Genomic DNA, 15,105 nt, shown 5'->3' with positions numbered 1-15,105 from the left:
GAATTTGTATTAAAAATGGCATTTGTATCAACCTCTTTGATGAACAGTTAACCATGTTCTTCTACCACAGACTGTTTTGAAGATAATCTATGTCTAGTATGTCTGGGAATGCTTATGAAAAATGAAGAAGTGATTTAAAAAGAATGGAGCGCCAATTAAGGGTGACCTATCAACATTTTTCAGCTCTAAACCCTGTCCTAATTCAAGTGTTACTGTTTCTTAATCAAGAAACAAGCCTTTCCAGAAGTTTCCAGGAAATTTATGTGTGGGTTTTGAGTCCATGAAAGACACTGGCTTATAACCATGAATTTAAAATCGTTGTGTGTGAGCATAAATACCAAATATTTCCAAACTATGAAAAATTAAGTAAATTATAATTGATAAGATATTATTCACAGTAATTTCCTTTCATACCCATGCAGGCCTGACTACAAAGTCTTTCTTGGCTCACAAGTAAAGGATTTTGCATATACTGTTTATTATTTTAATCTAAGTGTGAAAGCTACAACAAAGTAAAATTGATAACAATTGTAAACATTAGATAATAGACATCTTTGCACAGCAGAGATATCAGAGTTCACTAGATAACAGGCATGAAGGCACTTTGGAAAATTCAAGGCTCTATACAAATGTGAAGAGTTATTACTGAATAACAATTCCAAAGGTAAAATTTCTCAACAGCCCAATTCATACACATTATTTTTAAACTATAAATTTGTAACAAAGTAGAGACTTCCCTACCTAAATACATGTAATAGAAAAGCTAATCACTAACATAGTCCTAGGAACTACATATTTTCTGTGTATTTCAAGCAGTATTATTTTAGTTTTTAAGAAACTTTATCACCTCTCCAGCCCCTACCAAAAATAGTAAGGAAAAAAATTTCTATAGGGAATAAGATGGAATTCTTTGTGTAAATATTTTTGTAAATTCTTGAGTTTAAAAAACCTCCTACTATTAAGAAATTATTATTAAGTTTATTTAGGTAGGATAATCCTATTGAGATTATATTTTTAAAATGGCTCTCATCTGTTGAAGTTACATAATAAAATATTTATGGATGAAATAATATGGTCTCTGAGATTTGCTTCAAAATATCTGGAAGGGAGAAGGGGCAGAGGACACAGATAAAATATTTGGTCCATGTACTGATAACAGTTGGATCTGTCCTGATGGGTATGTGGAGTTTGTTTACTAGTCAAAGAGTTTTTTTTTTAATTTTTTTTTCCACGTTTATTTATTTTTGGGACAGAGAGAGACAGAGCACGAACGGGGGAGGGGCAGAGAGAGAGGGAGACACAGAATCGGAAACAGGCTCCAGGCTCTGAGCCATCAGCCCAGAGCCTGACGCGGGGCTCGAACTCACGGACCGCGAGATCATGACCTGGCTGAAGTCGGACGCTTAACCGACTGCGCCACCCAGGCGCCCCTCTAGTCAAAGAGTTTTTATATGTTTACAGCTTTCCGTAATAAAAAATTTAAGAAAACTCATCTCATATCAATATTTGAAGCACTGTAGAACATTTCTAGGGCTAGATAAAATGATATGAGGAAAAATTAATTGCCAAAATATCCATTCTTATTGATTTTACTGACTGGCTCTTGTCTGTTCTGTTCCAGTCCTCTCTCCCATTGCTGCCAGAATTATATTTCTAAAAATTAAATTAGTTCATGGAGTTTCCCTGCTCAAAAGACCTCTTTGGAAGACCCCCATCACCTAAAGGATACAGTCAGTGATTCTTTCTTGTTTTACCCCAGAGCACTTTGGTCTTATTCTCTTATAGGAACCTCTTGTATGGTATGATCTTTTATCAGTTCCTATGTTTTTATCTCCAGCAAGACTGAGATCCACAAGGACAGGGAGCGTGTCTTTCTTTCTTCTATTTTTAATGCTTGGCACATTGGCATATGGTAGGTGCTCAATAAGATTTTGGTGAATGGAATGAATGTGAGATACATACTGTATAAAAGTAAATATTTAGAACAATGGAACTAGAAAAGGAAGTTGTAAAGATGACTAGACAATTGGTACTTGTGTTTTGCCGTAACCCTTCTAAATAATGCATGAGAATTACTTATAATCAAAATTTAAGGTGAAAGAATACTTACACATGATACTTAAGTATCTTTTAATTGAAAAGATGCAAAGGTGAATGTATGTTATTTCTTTGCTATTTTTAGGGATGCACACCTAAAGAGAATCCAACCGTTAGGAATATACTATCCTCAACAAATAGTATCCTGGTAATATCATCAGTACAAGATTGTACTGCTTTAGTGTATAAGCACGATCACAAAAATCATAATCAACTCTGGTGCTTTCCCACAAGCAACAAAAGAAAGAAATAGATTGGACTTCATCAAAATTTAAAACTTTTATTCATTAAAGGACACTATCAAGCGAGTGAAAAGACAACTCACAGAATGGGAGAAACTATGTGTAAATCCTATTCCTGACAAGGGTCTAGTACACTATAGACTATAAAAGAACTTCTATAATTCAACAACTAAAAGGCAAACAGCTCAATTAAAAAATGAGCGCCGGACCTGAATGCACTTTTCTCCAAAGAAAATATATGAATGGCCAGCAAGTACATGAAAAGATACTTAAGGTCATTAGTCATTAGGGCAGTGCAAGTCAAAATCACAATGAAATACCACTTCACACCCACTAAGGTTGCTATAATAAAAAACCCAGAACATAACAAGTATTGATGAGGATGTAGAAAAATTAGAATATGCATATGTTGCTAGTAGGAACGTAAAATGGTGCAACCACTGTGCACAACAGTTTGGCAGTTAACATAGAATCACCATGGACTCAGTAATTCCATTGAAGGCATATACCCAAAAGAATTATAAACAAGGGCTCAAACAGAAACCTGGACACAAATGTTTACAGAGACACTAATTTACAATAGCCAAAGGAAGAAAAACATCCAAATATCTATCAACTAATGACTGGATAAACAAACTGGTATACCATACAGTGGAACATTATTGAACCATAAAAAGGAATGAAGTTCATGCTACAACATAGATGAACCTTCAAAACACGCTAAGTGAAAGAAGCCAGATACAGAAGGTCGTATATTATATGATTCCATTTATAGGATTTATCCAGAATAAGCAAATTCACAGAAACGTAAAGTAGATTAGTAGTTGTCAGGGGCTGGAAGGCAGGGAAGCATGTGGAGTGTCTGCTTAATGGGCTTATCTTTTGGGGTGATGAAAATGTTTTGAAACTAGACAGCAGTGACGCACAACATTGTGAATGTACTGAATGTTACTGGATTAACACTTTAAAATGATTAACATGGTGAATTTTATGTTATGTGTATTTTACCAAAATAAAAATTATGTTTTCCAAGTCCAACTTCCAGAGATTCTATTGTGGGGGACCTGGTATGTAGTTTTAACAAGCACTCCAGTGATTTGATGCAGGTGGTTTTGGGAAAATACTTTGAGAACCATTGATATTCTGCTCCTACAGGCATTTAAATTACTTCCACAATAAAAGCCTCATACCACATAATTTAGCAAGGAAAATGTCTCAGGGGCATTACACATTACCTTTCTAAAGTTCCTACTTCCTAAGATGAAAAATTGTTAACCACTTTCAAATGACACTTCTCCAGAGCCTGGTTACATAAGCATGTGTACAGTCTTCCACTCAAAACTTTTTCCCATGACACCTGGAGTCACAGTCCTGTTAACTGATCAAGGCTCATCTCTCCTATGCCCTTGAAGGATGCACATGTTTCTACATCCTACCAAAGGATCTCCTTTGACTTCTGCTCAAATCCATACGTAGTCAAGAGACTTGAAAATCTGCTGGTGTTTTTTTTTCTCAACTTCTCTCTGCCTTCCATCTCCCACCTGCATCCTGATTTAGTCCCCAGAACAACCTTGGGAGGTATGTAGTATTTTTATTCCATTCTACTATGAAGAAAGTGAGTCTTAGAGTGAGTGGTTAGGAGACTTGTTCAGAATCATGCAACAAATTATTAAAAACTCAAATTCCATCTCTAGATCCCAAGCTCTGCAAGGGCATAATTTCCATGAGAAAAGGAACTTTGTGCCTTGAATAAAAAAGTAGTGGGTATGTTCTTTTTCCCTGAATCCAGAAGTGTACCTCAGTCAACGCACAGTGAAAATTTATAGAGCATATAAATGATAGACAAAGCTTTGAGAGCAGAGGAAATCTAAGAAAGAAAATCCAAGTTCAATAATCTTGACCCACATAGAGATATAACAGTTTGCAAATTAATAAAGTCAAGTAAAGTCATCCTGATTTGGAGGTCTGCCACAATTTTGTCCCCGGGAATTTTGTTAGGCAGGAACTGGAAACTTGGCTGTGATAACTTGGGAAAACCTCTGGCCTAAGACACCTCACATCTACATTACTGACAGAGATTCCAAGAGTTCAGAAGGAAGGACTCCAAATTGTGATTTTGTTCTTCTACTAGAGAGGTATTCTAAAATAGGAGAGAAGATAAGAAATGGTAGTTCTGCATAGTATATAGCTTAACATATCAGTCTAAGAAATGAATATCTTTAAGTGTTGTGCTTTCATAAACTTCCTCTTTCATTCTTGTTTCAATGTAAATGCTTAGTATTTTAAAATTTCCTTTGGCAAGACATTTAAAAACCATAGGTAGTAAGATATAATGTTTACTTTTGAATCATTCTCCTTTGAATTTTATTTTATTGGCAGTAAAACAATGATTTGGTTCATTTACTTATAGAATTTATCATTAATTACCTACCCTCAACAACTACAAATTAAATACTCAAAATATGTGCCCTCTGTTGTCTAGGAGACAAAATGGGACAATGGGAATCAGGATGAAATAAAAAACAAAGAAAATGGGCTTAGGTCACTGGGCTCTAATATCTAATTTGCAAATTTAGTTTGGCCTGTATCCTCTTCTTTAAGCTGTTCTGTTGAGTTCTCATTGAGCCTCTACTCTGAGCCAGGCATTGTGCTAGATGACAGAGACACAAAGACAAACCAGTGTCCCCTACCATGATGGTATCCTAGTTTCATAATGTAATGTTTCACTATATCTAAAAGATCTCAAACCCCCTAGAACAAAACCTCATCTCAGATGTGTAAGAATCCTCTAAATTATAGCTCCAAATGAAAAAACAAATCTCTATCTCCCAAATTTCTTTCACCACACACACACATTTTCCTTCTATCTGGCCTCACAACTGGAACATGGATTCTGAGAATAGGACAGGAAATACATTACGGGCCAACAAAGCTGCAGGCCCATTTCATCTTTGCTTCATTTTCCAGACCCCATTGCTACCCTTCCCTCTGTTCTCTTATCACCCTTAATCTTAATATTTCCAACTGAAGCACCAGGGTTGAAGTACCAGACTTTTAAGAGAATTCTAATTAAGAAAAAAACACCCTGTTCTAACTATTGTCACTGATATCAATGAAGCACTCAAAAAGGACAATAATTGCAAGGCTCCAGAGCAGTCTTTTGGGAGGGCCAGCACATAAAGTGTGTTTTCTGTTGCAGTGTTCCAAGGAAATATTTTTCTTGCTAGTCACTGGAACAGCTGGTTAGGGATTTCCCTATTTTTTTTTTTTTTTAGAGTGAATTGATTTGGCAAGAAAAATAAATGAATCTTTTCAATTCCCCTTCTCCTCCCCTTTTACCCCACTGCCTCCTCCCCTCCTCTCCCACAACAAGTCAGCTGTACCCCAGGAAAGGTAAGAAGTGAATAAGAAGTCAGACTGTGGCTATTATCTACAAATGACTCACATAGCTGGGTCTTTTTTCTCTGTGTTTCTTACCACCAAGTAAGGAGATTTAATGGGGGAAAATCCAATGTTACTGGCTACACACTCAATGCCTCGGCCTTCCTAAGATAACCACATTCCATTCCAGAAGGAGGCCAGATCGGTTATACAGATGGTATGTGCCCCACCTTCAATTTGCTCTTCGACCCCCCCACCCCACCCAAATTTCTTAATTATAGCTATATTTCTCCAGTGCTAACCATTCATTCTTTATTTCACTCAACAAGTAGCTGTTGAGTATCCACTATGTGCCAGGCATAGTGATGAAAATTATAATAGTGAGAAAAATGGGAGAGGGGCTTAGAATCTGTTGGGGAAGAAGGACATCAGTCAAGGTGTAACACAAATGAGAGCATAAGCTGACGTATGTGTTAAGGAAGAACACAGTATTTGTGATGGCTTCCAGAAAAGAATCAGACATGGAGTGGGGTGGGAGGGCAGTTCAAATAGATAGAGCTGAAGGATGAGTAAACCAGGTGAAAAATGCAGGAGAATGGTGAGATCTAGGCAGAGGGAACAGCATGTGCTAGGGCCCTATGACAAGAAGGAGCTTGGCATATTAGAGAAACTGAAAGAAGATCAGAAAGGGTAGAATTCAGATAAAAGGGAAGAGAGTAGTACAAAGTGGAGATAGAGCCACCAAACAAACAAACATAAAACAAACAAAAAAATAGAAGTTGTAAGTGAATTCACTCAGGTTTCAGGACACAAGATCAATGTATAAAAGTCAGTTGTATTTCTACACAATAGCAGTGAGCAATCTGAAAATGAAATTAAGAAAACATTTTCATTTATAATATCAAAAAGAATAAAATACTTAGGAATAAATTTAATTTCAAAAGTGTAGTACTTGTACATTGAAAACTATACAATATTGTTGAAACATTTAAGGAAGAAGAAATAAATGGAAAGGCATCCTATGTTCATAAACTAGAAGATTTAATATTGTTAAGATGGCAATACTCACCAAACTTATTAACCCCTATTAATGCCCCAGATGATTTCTTTGCAGAAATTGACAAGCTGATCCTAAAAATTCATATGGAAATTCAAGGAACACAGAATAGCCAAAACAAAAAAAGTTGAAACACATATTCTTCCTAATTTCAAAACTTATTACAAGGTATATTCATCAAGACAGCATGGTACAAATATGAAGGCAAACATATAGATCAATGGAGTAGAATGGAGTGTCCAGAAATCCATTCTCTTACTTTTACAGTTAGTTGATTTTTGACAACGAAACCAAGAAACTACTGGAGAAAATAGTCTTTTCAAATTGTGCCAGGATAAGTGGTTATCCACATGCCAAAAAAAAAAAAAAAAAAAAAAAAAAAAGAAAAAGAAAAAAGAAGCTGGACCCCTACCTCACACCATGTACAAAAATTAATTCAAAATATGTCATCAACTTGAATGAAAGAGCTAAACCTGTAAAATTATTAGAAGAAAACATGGAAGCAAGTCTTCTTAACCTTAGACTAGGCAATACAGTCTTAGATATGACATCAAATTCACAAGTGATAAAAGAAAAAATAGATTGGACTTCATGAAATTAAAACTTTTATGCTTCAAATTTCACCATCAAGGAAGTGAAAAGCCAACTCACAGAATGAGAGAAAATATTCTCAAATCATATATCAGATGAGGGACTTATATCTAGAATATATAAAGTACTCTTATGACTCTTATGACAGTAAAAAAGACCATTCAATTTTAAAATGGGCAGAGTCAAGGAAGGAAGGAGGAAGGGAAGAAGGAAAGAAGGGAAGAGAGGCAGGAAGGAGGAAGAGAGAGGAGGGAGGGAGGGAGGGAGGAAGGAAGGAAGGAAGGAAGGAAGGAAGGAAGGAAGGAAGGAAGGAGAATGAGGGAAGGGAGGAATCTAGACACAGACTTTAAACCCTTCACAAAAATTAACTCAAAATGCATCATAGACCTAAATTTAAAATGTAGAAGTATAAAACTCCTGAAAGATAATAATAGAGACAACCTCGGTGGTGGCAATGACTTTTTAGACACACTAAAGGCACGATCCATGAAAGAAATAATTAATAAGATGAACTTCATTAAAATTAAAAAGTTCTGCTCTATGAAGGGCACTGTCAAGTAAATGATAAAATAAGCCACAGATTGGGAAAAAATATTTGCAAAAGATATACCTAATAAAGGACTGTCATCTAAAATATACAAAGAACCCTTAAGATTCACTAATTAAAAGAAAATGAACAGCTCAATTAAAAACTGGGCAAAAGACTTGAACAGACACATCACCAAAAAGAGTTACAGATGAAAGTGTAGGAAAAGATGCTCAACATTGCATCTAGGGATTGCAAAGTAAAACAACAATGGGATACACCTATTAGAATGACCAAAATCCAAAACACTGACAACAGCAAATGCTGCAAGGATGTGCAGCAACAAAAATTCTCATTCACTGCTGGTGGGAATGCAAAATGATGCAGCCACTGTGGAAGACAGTTTGGCACTTCCTGACAAAGCTAAGCATACACTTACCATATGATCTACTAATTACATTCCTTCGTATGTACCCAAATGAGTTGAAAACTTATGTCTATACAAAATCCTGCACATGAATGTTTATAGCAGCTTTATTTATAATTGTCCAAACTTAGAAGCAACCAAGATGTCCTTCAGTAAGTGGATAGATAAATAAACTTAGGCACATCCAGACAATGGAATATCATTCAGCATGAAATGAGCTATCAAGCCATTCAAGGACATGGAGGAAGCCTAAATATATATAGCTAAGTGAAATAAACCAATCTGAAAGATCTACATACTATATGATTTCAACTACATGACATTCTAGAAAAGGCAAAAACTATAAAGCCAGGAAAAAGATCAGTCATTACCAGGGGTCGGGGGAGGGGAGATTAATAAGTGGAACATGGAGAATTTTTAGGGCAGTGAAACTATTCTGTACGATACTATGATGGATACATGTCCTTATACACTTATCCAAATCAATAGAATGTACAACACTAACAGTGAGCCTTTGGGTGATGATAATGTGTCAATGTAGGTTCATCAACTGTAATAATGTACCACTCTGGTGTGGAATGTTGTTGGTAAGGGGGGCTGTGCATAGGTGGGGTGGGAAAAGTATAGAGGAACTCTCTTTGAACTTAAAACTACTCTAAAAAGTTGATATTTTTTAAAAGCCCACCCAAATAAATAAGAAATTCCATTATTTATTTCAGTCCACCATACAAATCATTCTCCCTAATATTGCTAGACTGGTTTATGAATGATCAAAAATGGAAGTTAAAATATTTTCCAAAACCCTTTTTAAATATAGGCAAAGATTTGGAAGAGTATTTCTTCAAAGAAGATACACAAATGGGCAATAGACACATGGTAACATGTTCAAGATCATTACCCACAAAGGAAAGCAAGTCAAAACTGTAGGATACCACTTCATATCCACCAGGATGGCTAAAATTTAAAAGACAGATAATACTAAGTGTTGACAAGGATGTAGAGAAATTAGAACCCTCCTATCTTGCTGGTGCAATTTTTAAATGGTTTCATCCCTTTGGAAAACAGTTTGGTACTTCCTCAAAAAGTGAAACATACTGTTAGCATATAACCTAGCAATGGCACTCCAAAAAAAAAAAGGAAAGGACAGAAACTTATGTCCACATAAATACATGTACACTAATGTTAACAGCAACATTATTCATAATAGACAAAAACCAAAAGTTCATCATCTGATGAATGGATAAACAAAATGTGGCACAGCCACACAATGGAATGTTCTTTGGCTCTGAAAAGGAATGAAGCACTGACACACACTATAACATTGATGATCCTGGAAGACATTAGGCTAAATGACAGAAGCCAGCCACAAAAGACAGTCACAATCATATAATCACATTTTATGTGATTCCGTTTTTATGAAATGTCCAGAATAGGCCTATTCAGAGAGACCCAGGGTAGATCCGTGGTTGCTTAGACCTGGGGTGGCGGGGATGTGATAGCTAGACAAATGTCCATGTTTCCCACTGGGGAGTACCTGGCACGTGCTTCTCGTTGTATCTGGGTTCTTGTTCCTCTACCCTGCTCATCAGTTTTTTTGTAAAACTAGCAAGAAAGCATAACTTTTGGGTCACACAAATGACCTTGCTACTAAGCTCAAATGGAGGCCTTTGTCCAAATGCTCCCTGCCTTACTTCCTGGGGTGGCACGTATTGATTTTTTTCGTGATGGAGCATGTATTCACCAGTTCTGGAAGGCTGAGAATTTTAATCTCCAGTTTTAGGGGAAGGATTATGACACTGACCACACCTGTAAGTAAGATGTTCTAGAAGGAAAAGCTAAATAAAATGACTGCTGGCTGGGCAAAGGAGAGACATGGTGATATTTATATAGACCTGACAGGTATTCAAAACAGGAAAGGTAGAAAGGTTTTAAAAGGCAAGCAACTCAGATTGTCCCCCAGGGAAGAAGCCAGGCCCTTGGTACTTTTCCAGAAAATATCTAACCATCACAACCTTCCTCATTCTTCAACCCTCCAGCACTGTTGGGACTGAGTTCTGAGTGCTGATGACTGAATCATATATTGCCAGGGGGACAGTGACAAATCCCTCCATTTTTAAAGCAGTGATATGGAATGGGTGATGGCTGTTTATGTAGGGGACGTTGGTTTAAGCATGTGGTTCAAGAAAAAATAACCAGGGGCAGCTGGGTGGCTCAGTCGGTTAAGTGTCCGACTTCGGCTCAGGTCATGATCTCATGGTTAGTGAGTTTGAGCCCCACGTTGGGCTCTGTGCTGACAGCTCAGAGCCTGGAGCCTGCTTCAGATTCTGTGTCCCCTTCTCTCTCCGCCCCAGACTTCCTTGTGCTCTGTCTCTGTCTTTCAAAAATGAATAAGCATAAAAAAAATTTTTTTTTAAAAGAAAAAATAACCAATTAGTAGCCTTTGGAATGAACTGATCTCCAGCCATCTGAATAGTGTGAACAAGTCCCTGCAGGCCGACAGGAATGGGGTGTGCCCTCTGTGTGCCTCCACCCTCCACTGACTCACCTCCTTGGTTGTGCAAGGAGCTGGCAGAGTTGCCTCACACAAGTGCAACACCACCAGGCAATGCACGTCTGCAAACTGGGTTCTCTCCCCCGCCCACCAGGGAGGGGCATTGCTGTTGCTCTTCTCAACACTTTCCTCCTATTGGTCTCACTGCAACTGGCAGATAAAGGGATCCACACTGTGGAAAGGAGACTGCAGTGAAAACTGAAAACAGGGGAGTTAAGCCAGTGGGTGGTGAAGAGGACTCACAAGGTAGGATTTGAGGCAGGACCCAGAGGCTCTCTCTGAATGCAGAGCAGAGGAGATGGATGGAATCCTGGGAAAGAGCAGGAAACCTGGCCCTAAGGACCTGGTAATGCCATGCTGGGAGCATGACATTTTATTGATAAGAGTTCAAGAGGATGTTCGTTTCCTATAAGTTGGAATTACTAGGTTTGACAAACTGGACAGAAATATCTGGAGACAATTATTTCACAGTTTCTCATTTTGAATGGGTCAAGGATCCCCAACATTTGGTGAGACTCAGCAGTAGGTCAGACATTATGCAAAACAGTGGCAGCCCTGATCGCCTCCATCCTGCTCCCATAAAATACCAGTGTCCTACTCAGATCCTGAGCTAATAGCCTTAAGAAAAATCATTTATGCCATTCAGGACAACTCATGCAAATGTAATGTGGAACCTGTTTTTATCCAGATTTTTTTTTTAAGGCAACCTTTCTGTAAAGCAAACCACCCTAAGAAATAAATCCTATCAATGCTGCTAACTAATTGCCAAAGCCCTCGAGTAGTGCAGTTCCCTACCATCAACTTGCCCTTTCCCAGAAAGAACTTCAGGTTCTTTTTGAAGCACAACAAAAACCTAAGCAGGTCTTGGCTTTGTTCACGCAACATTGTGACTCCTCTGAATTGTACTCTCTTTGCCACTGTGTTGTACTGGGATCAAACCAAGAGGGTGGCACAAGGTATGTAGCCCAAGCGTTGGGCAGACACGGAAGATGTAGACACAGTTACTCTTCATAAAAAACAATTTCCAAACTGTTCCAGGGGAACATTCTTCAGAGTGACCTAATAGCCGTGTTGCAGCCCTCAAAGGGATTAATAACATTTATAACATTTACTGAGAGCCCACGAAGAGCCAGGCAATGTGCTAGGCACTGGGTTGATGAAGATTTACAAAATGAGGTTGAGTGAACCTTGGGATAACCTAGGGCTGAGTGCTGTCCTCTTACTGCTGTCACTGTGAGAATACACACTAAGGTTCTGGAATGATTTATAGAAGCATAGGAAGCAGTTAGTCTCTGTTGTTAGGGGCTTGAAGGCATATTGGAGGATAACACATAAACATGCACACACAACCCAGGGATCATGTAATCCCTGAATGGTACTGTAAGAAGTAGTAATATAGAAAATAATACAGGAATATAAGAATGAAGACTGCAGGTATCTTCATAGAGAGCTTCATGTAGGAGTGAGGAAAAAACCAGCAATGAGCATGGTAAAGGGGCAAGGTTCACTTGAACAGAGAGGTAGAGAGAAGTTACTCTAGGCAGTAGTAGAGGGATGACGAGGCATAAAAGGCAAGCAGAGAAAAAGTGGACTGAGGCAGCTGTGAGTCTAGCAGACTAACCGGGGCAAAGACAGTGAAAATGCAAATGGCGGCTCCCATGCCCAGAAAAGTAGCTTGAAGCCAGACTGAGAGCATCAGGGGTTATGTTTACATATCTTCCTATTGGTGATATTAACGTCGGTCACTTTGTTAAGGTGGAATCTGCCAGGCTTCTACACTGTAAAATAGGAAAACTCAACACATCTTGAGGTAGATGCAACACACTTTTAAGTTTAAACTGCATTATCAACACTTTCATGTAACTAAGTCTACATAATCAACAAAACAATAAGCAGAACCCTGGCTTGTAGCATTTGCTCGTTTCTGTCCTGTAAACATTCCCACCACAGCAACATGAAGCTTCCAAGGTGACTCCACTAAAGACGGAGTTGGCAAGAGATACAGAGTAGCACCCCAGCCTGCCATCCACATACAGTAGATGCATGGAACCCCAGGAGTACACAGGACAGTAATTCATAGTAAAATAATTAGAACTTGATGAGTTGAGTATTCATTACCTTTGTGTAGAATATAGTTTGAATTTTTTTGTAATGTTTATTTCTTTATTTTTGAGAGAGAGAGAGAGAGACAGGGAAAGAGAGAGACAGAGTGCCAGCGGTGGGGGGGGGGGGGGTGCAGAGAGAGAGGGAGACACAGAATCTGAAGTAGGCTTCAGGCTCTGAGCTGTCAGCACAGAGCCGGATGCGGGGCTCAAACCACGAACTGTGAGATCATGACCTGAGTTGAAGTCATATGCTTAACTGCCTGAGCCACCCAGGCGCCCCCAGAATACAATTTATGTAATTGCAAATTTACATAAGTTAAATTTTAAGAGTGACTGTGTTTTACAACTGCCTCACAAAATTCCTGAAAATCTAACAGTTGGCTCTCATGAGCTGGTAGGCACTGACTCCAGCACATGGCTGTGGGCACGGCTGTCTACAGCCAGGTGGCCCACCCAAGGCATCTTGTCACAAAGCTGGGAATAAGCAGTTAAATCTCTCTTAGATCCTGTGGTCTGGCATTTGTTCCAGTCATAGGAAATGTGCACTTGAACTAGAGGAAAGAGTAACATTGACTGGGTTCTTCGTTACAAGATACAGGTGCCAGGTGCCTTTGCCAGGCAAGAGTTTTCGGATGTGCATCTTTCCACGTAGAGTGATCCGTGCCGAGACATTGGGACTAGGAGACCAGACTCTCAGTTTGACACCTACTGCTCGCTCGGAGAGAAAGCTCAGTACTTTTTCTTCATCCATAAGGGCAAAATGATTGCTAATGAGTATATAATAAATACACATATACATACACAATAACAATATTGATAAAATGCCTGGTCCAACACCTATGCTCTTTGTGCATGTGTGTGTGTATGTGTGTGTGTATATATATATATATATAATATATATAATATGTATATTTTATAGAGAAAATTTGTATGTTAAAATATCAGAATTATATTGCTTTTTATACAAAATATATTTTTATGTATTTTTCTCTATATTGTATATTTAATGACACACATGTACATGTATATACGTATATGTGCATGCATTATTTTTACTCTTCTGTAGCACTTCTTAAAATGCAAGGTACTTTAGGGGCACCTGGGTGGCTCGGTCGGTTAAGCGGCCGACTTTAGCTCAGGTCATGATCTCGCGGTCTGTGAGTTCAAGCCCCGCGTCGGGCTCTGTGCTGACAGCTCAGAGCCTGGAGCCTGTTTCAGATTCTGTGTCTCCCTCGCTCTCTGCCCCTCCCCTGTTCATGCTCTGTCTCTCTCTGTCTCAAAAATAAATAAACGTTAAAAAAAATTTTTTTTTAAATGCAAGGTACTTTACAGCACTAACACGTATTAACTAATTGTCATAATCCTGAAAAGCAGATAGGTGTTATTATTATTGTCATTGTCATTGCTACTTTTTTCTTTACCGATGTGCATGTAAACTAACATAGGGAAGTTGAGCAACTTGTCCAAGGCCAGAAGACTAATAAGTATAGAATCTAGGATTTAAGCCCAAGGAATTTAAGCACCAGAATTAATGTGCTCTCAGGCACTATGAAGTGTTCATTTTCTTGCCCATTTAGATGAAAGGCAGGAAAAGAAATGCAAGACACCATGTTTCTACATCTGTGGGCTGTTCCACCAGCATGCCCCACGAGACAGACTATTTATTACTTCTGTATGTTTCAGAAAAAATGACTTGTGATTGTTATAGGAAGTGTCTGAACATGAGAGGAGGTATGGGGGCTTGTGGAGTGGGAGAGCCCTTATGACGAAGTTGAAAGAGGAGAAAGCAGCAGCCTTTGCTGGGAAAGCTATGCCAAGCCCTTACTGCTGAGGGGGCACCAGCGGCGGTGAGAGCGTTGACGCTACAAAACTTCTTGGCTGCTCCTCCGTCGACTGGCATTGCTGGAAGGTCTCCCTGCATTGACAGGATTCAATCCCATTCTGTTCTGGTAGAAAAGAATCATAGACTATCAGAACAATCAATGATTTCTTTTATGTTTTCACAGTTAGAAAAAAGCAGATATCTGGACCAGTGATTTTTCAAACACTTTTTTTTTTTTTCGCAAGAAGAGGCCTTCTTTTTTCCCTTTGTTTCCAAATGCAATCTTGCTTGGGCACTCAATATATA

At 38.5% G+C, this 15,105-nt stretch overlaps 1 protein-coding gene across 1 annotated transcript in view; it reads right to left on the bottom strand.

Moving 5' to 3' along the window:
• The window catches only part of FRMD6 (FERM domain containing 6), a 241,852-nt gene that overhangs the window by 194,626 nt on the left and 32,121 nt on the right, over positions 1-15,105 (bottom strand). The window contains exon 2 of the mRNA XM_040477130.1: positions 6,516-6,583. The gene's annotated coding sequence lies outside the window, so the exon portion shown is untranslated. The remainder of the gene's footprint in view (positions 1-6,515; positions 6,584-15,105) is intronic.

Source organism: Herpailurus yagouaroundi, unplaced genomic scaffold (genome assembly GCF_014898765.1).
Source record: "Herpailurus yagouaroundi ecotype Mexico unplaced genomic scaffold, PumYag 141, whole genome shotgun sequence".
NCBI lineage: Eukaryota > Metazoa > Chordata > Mammalia > Carnivora > Felidae > Herpailurus > Herpailurus yagouaroundi.
The sequence above is the reverse complement of the archived record's forward strand: the minus strand, read 5'-3'. Positions and strand labels throughout refer to the sequence as shown.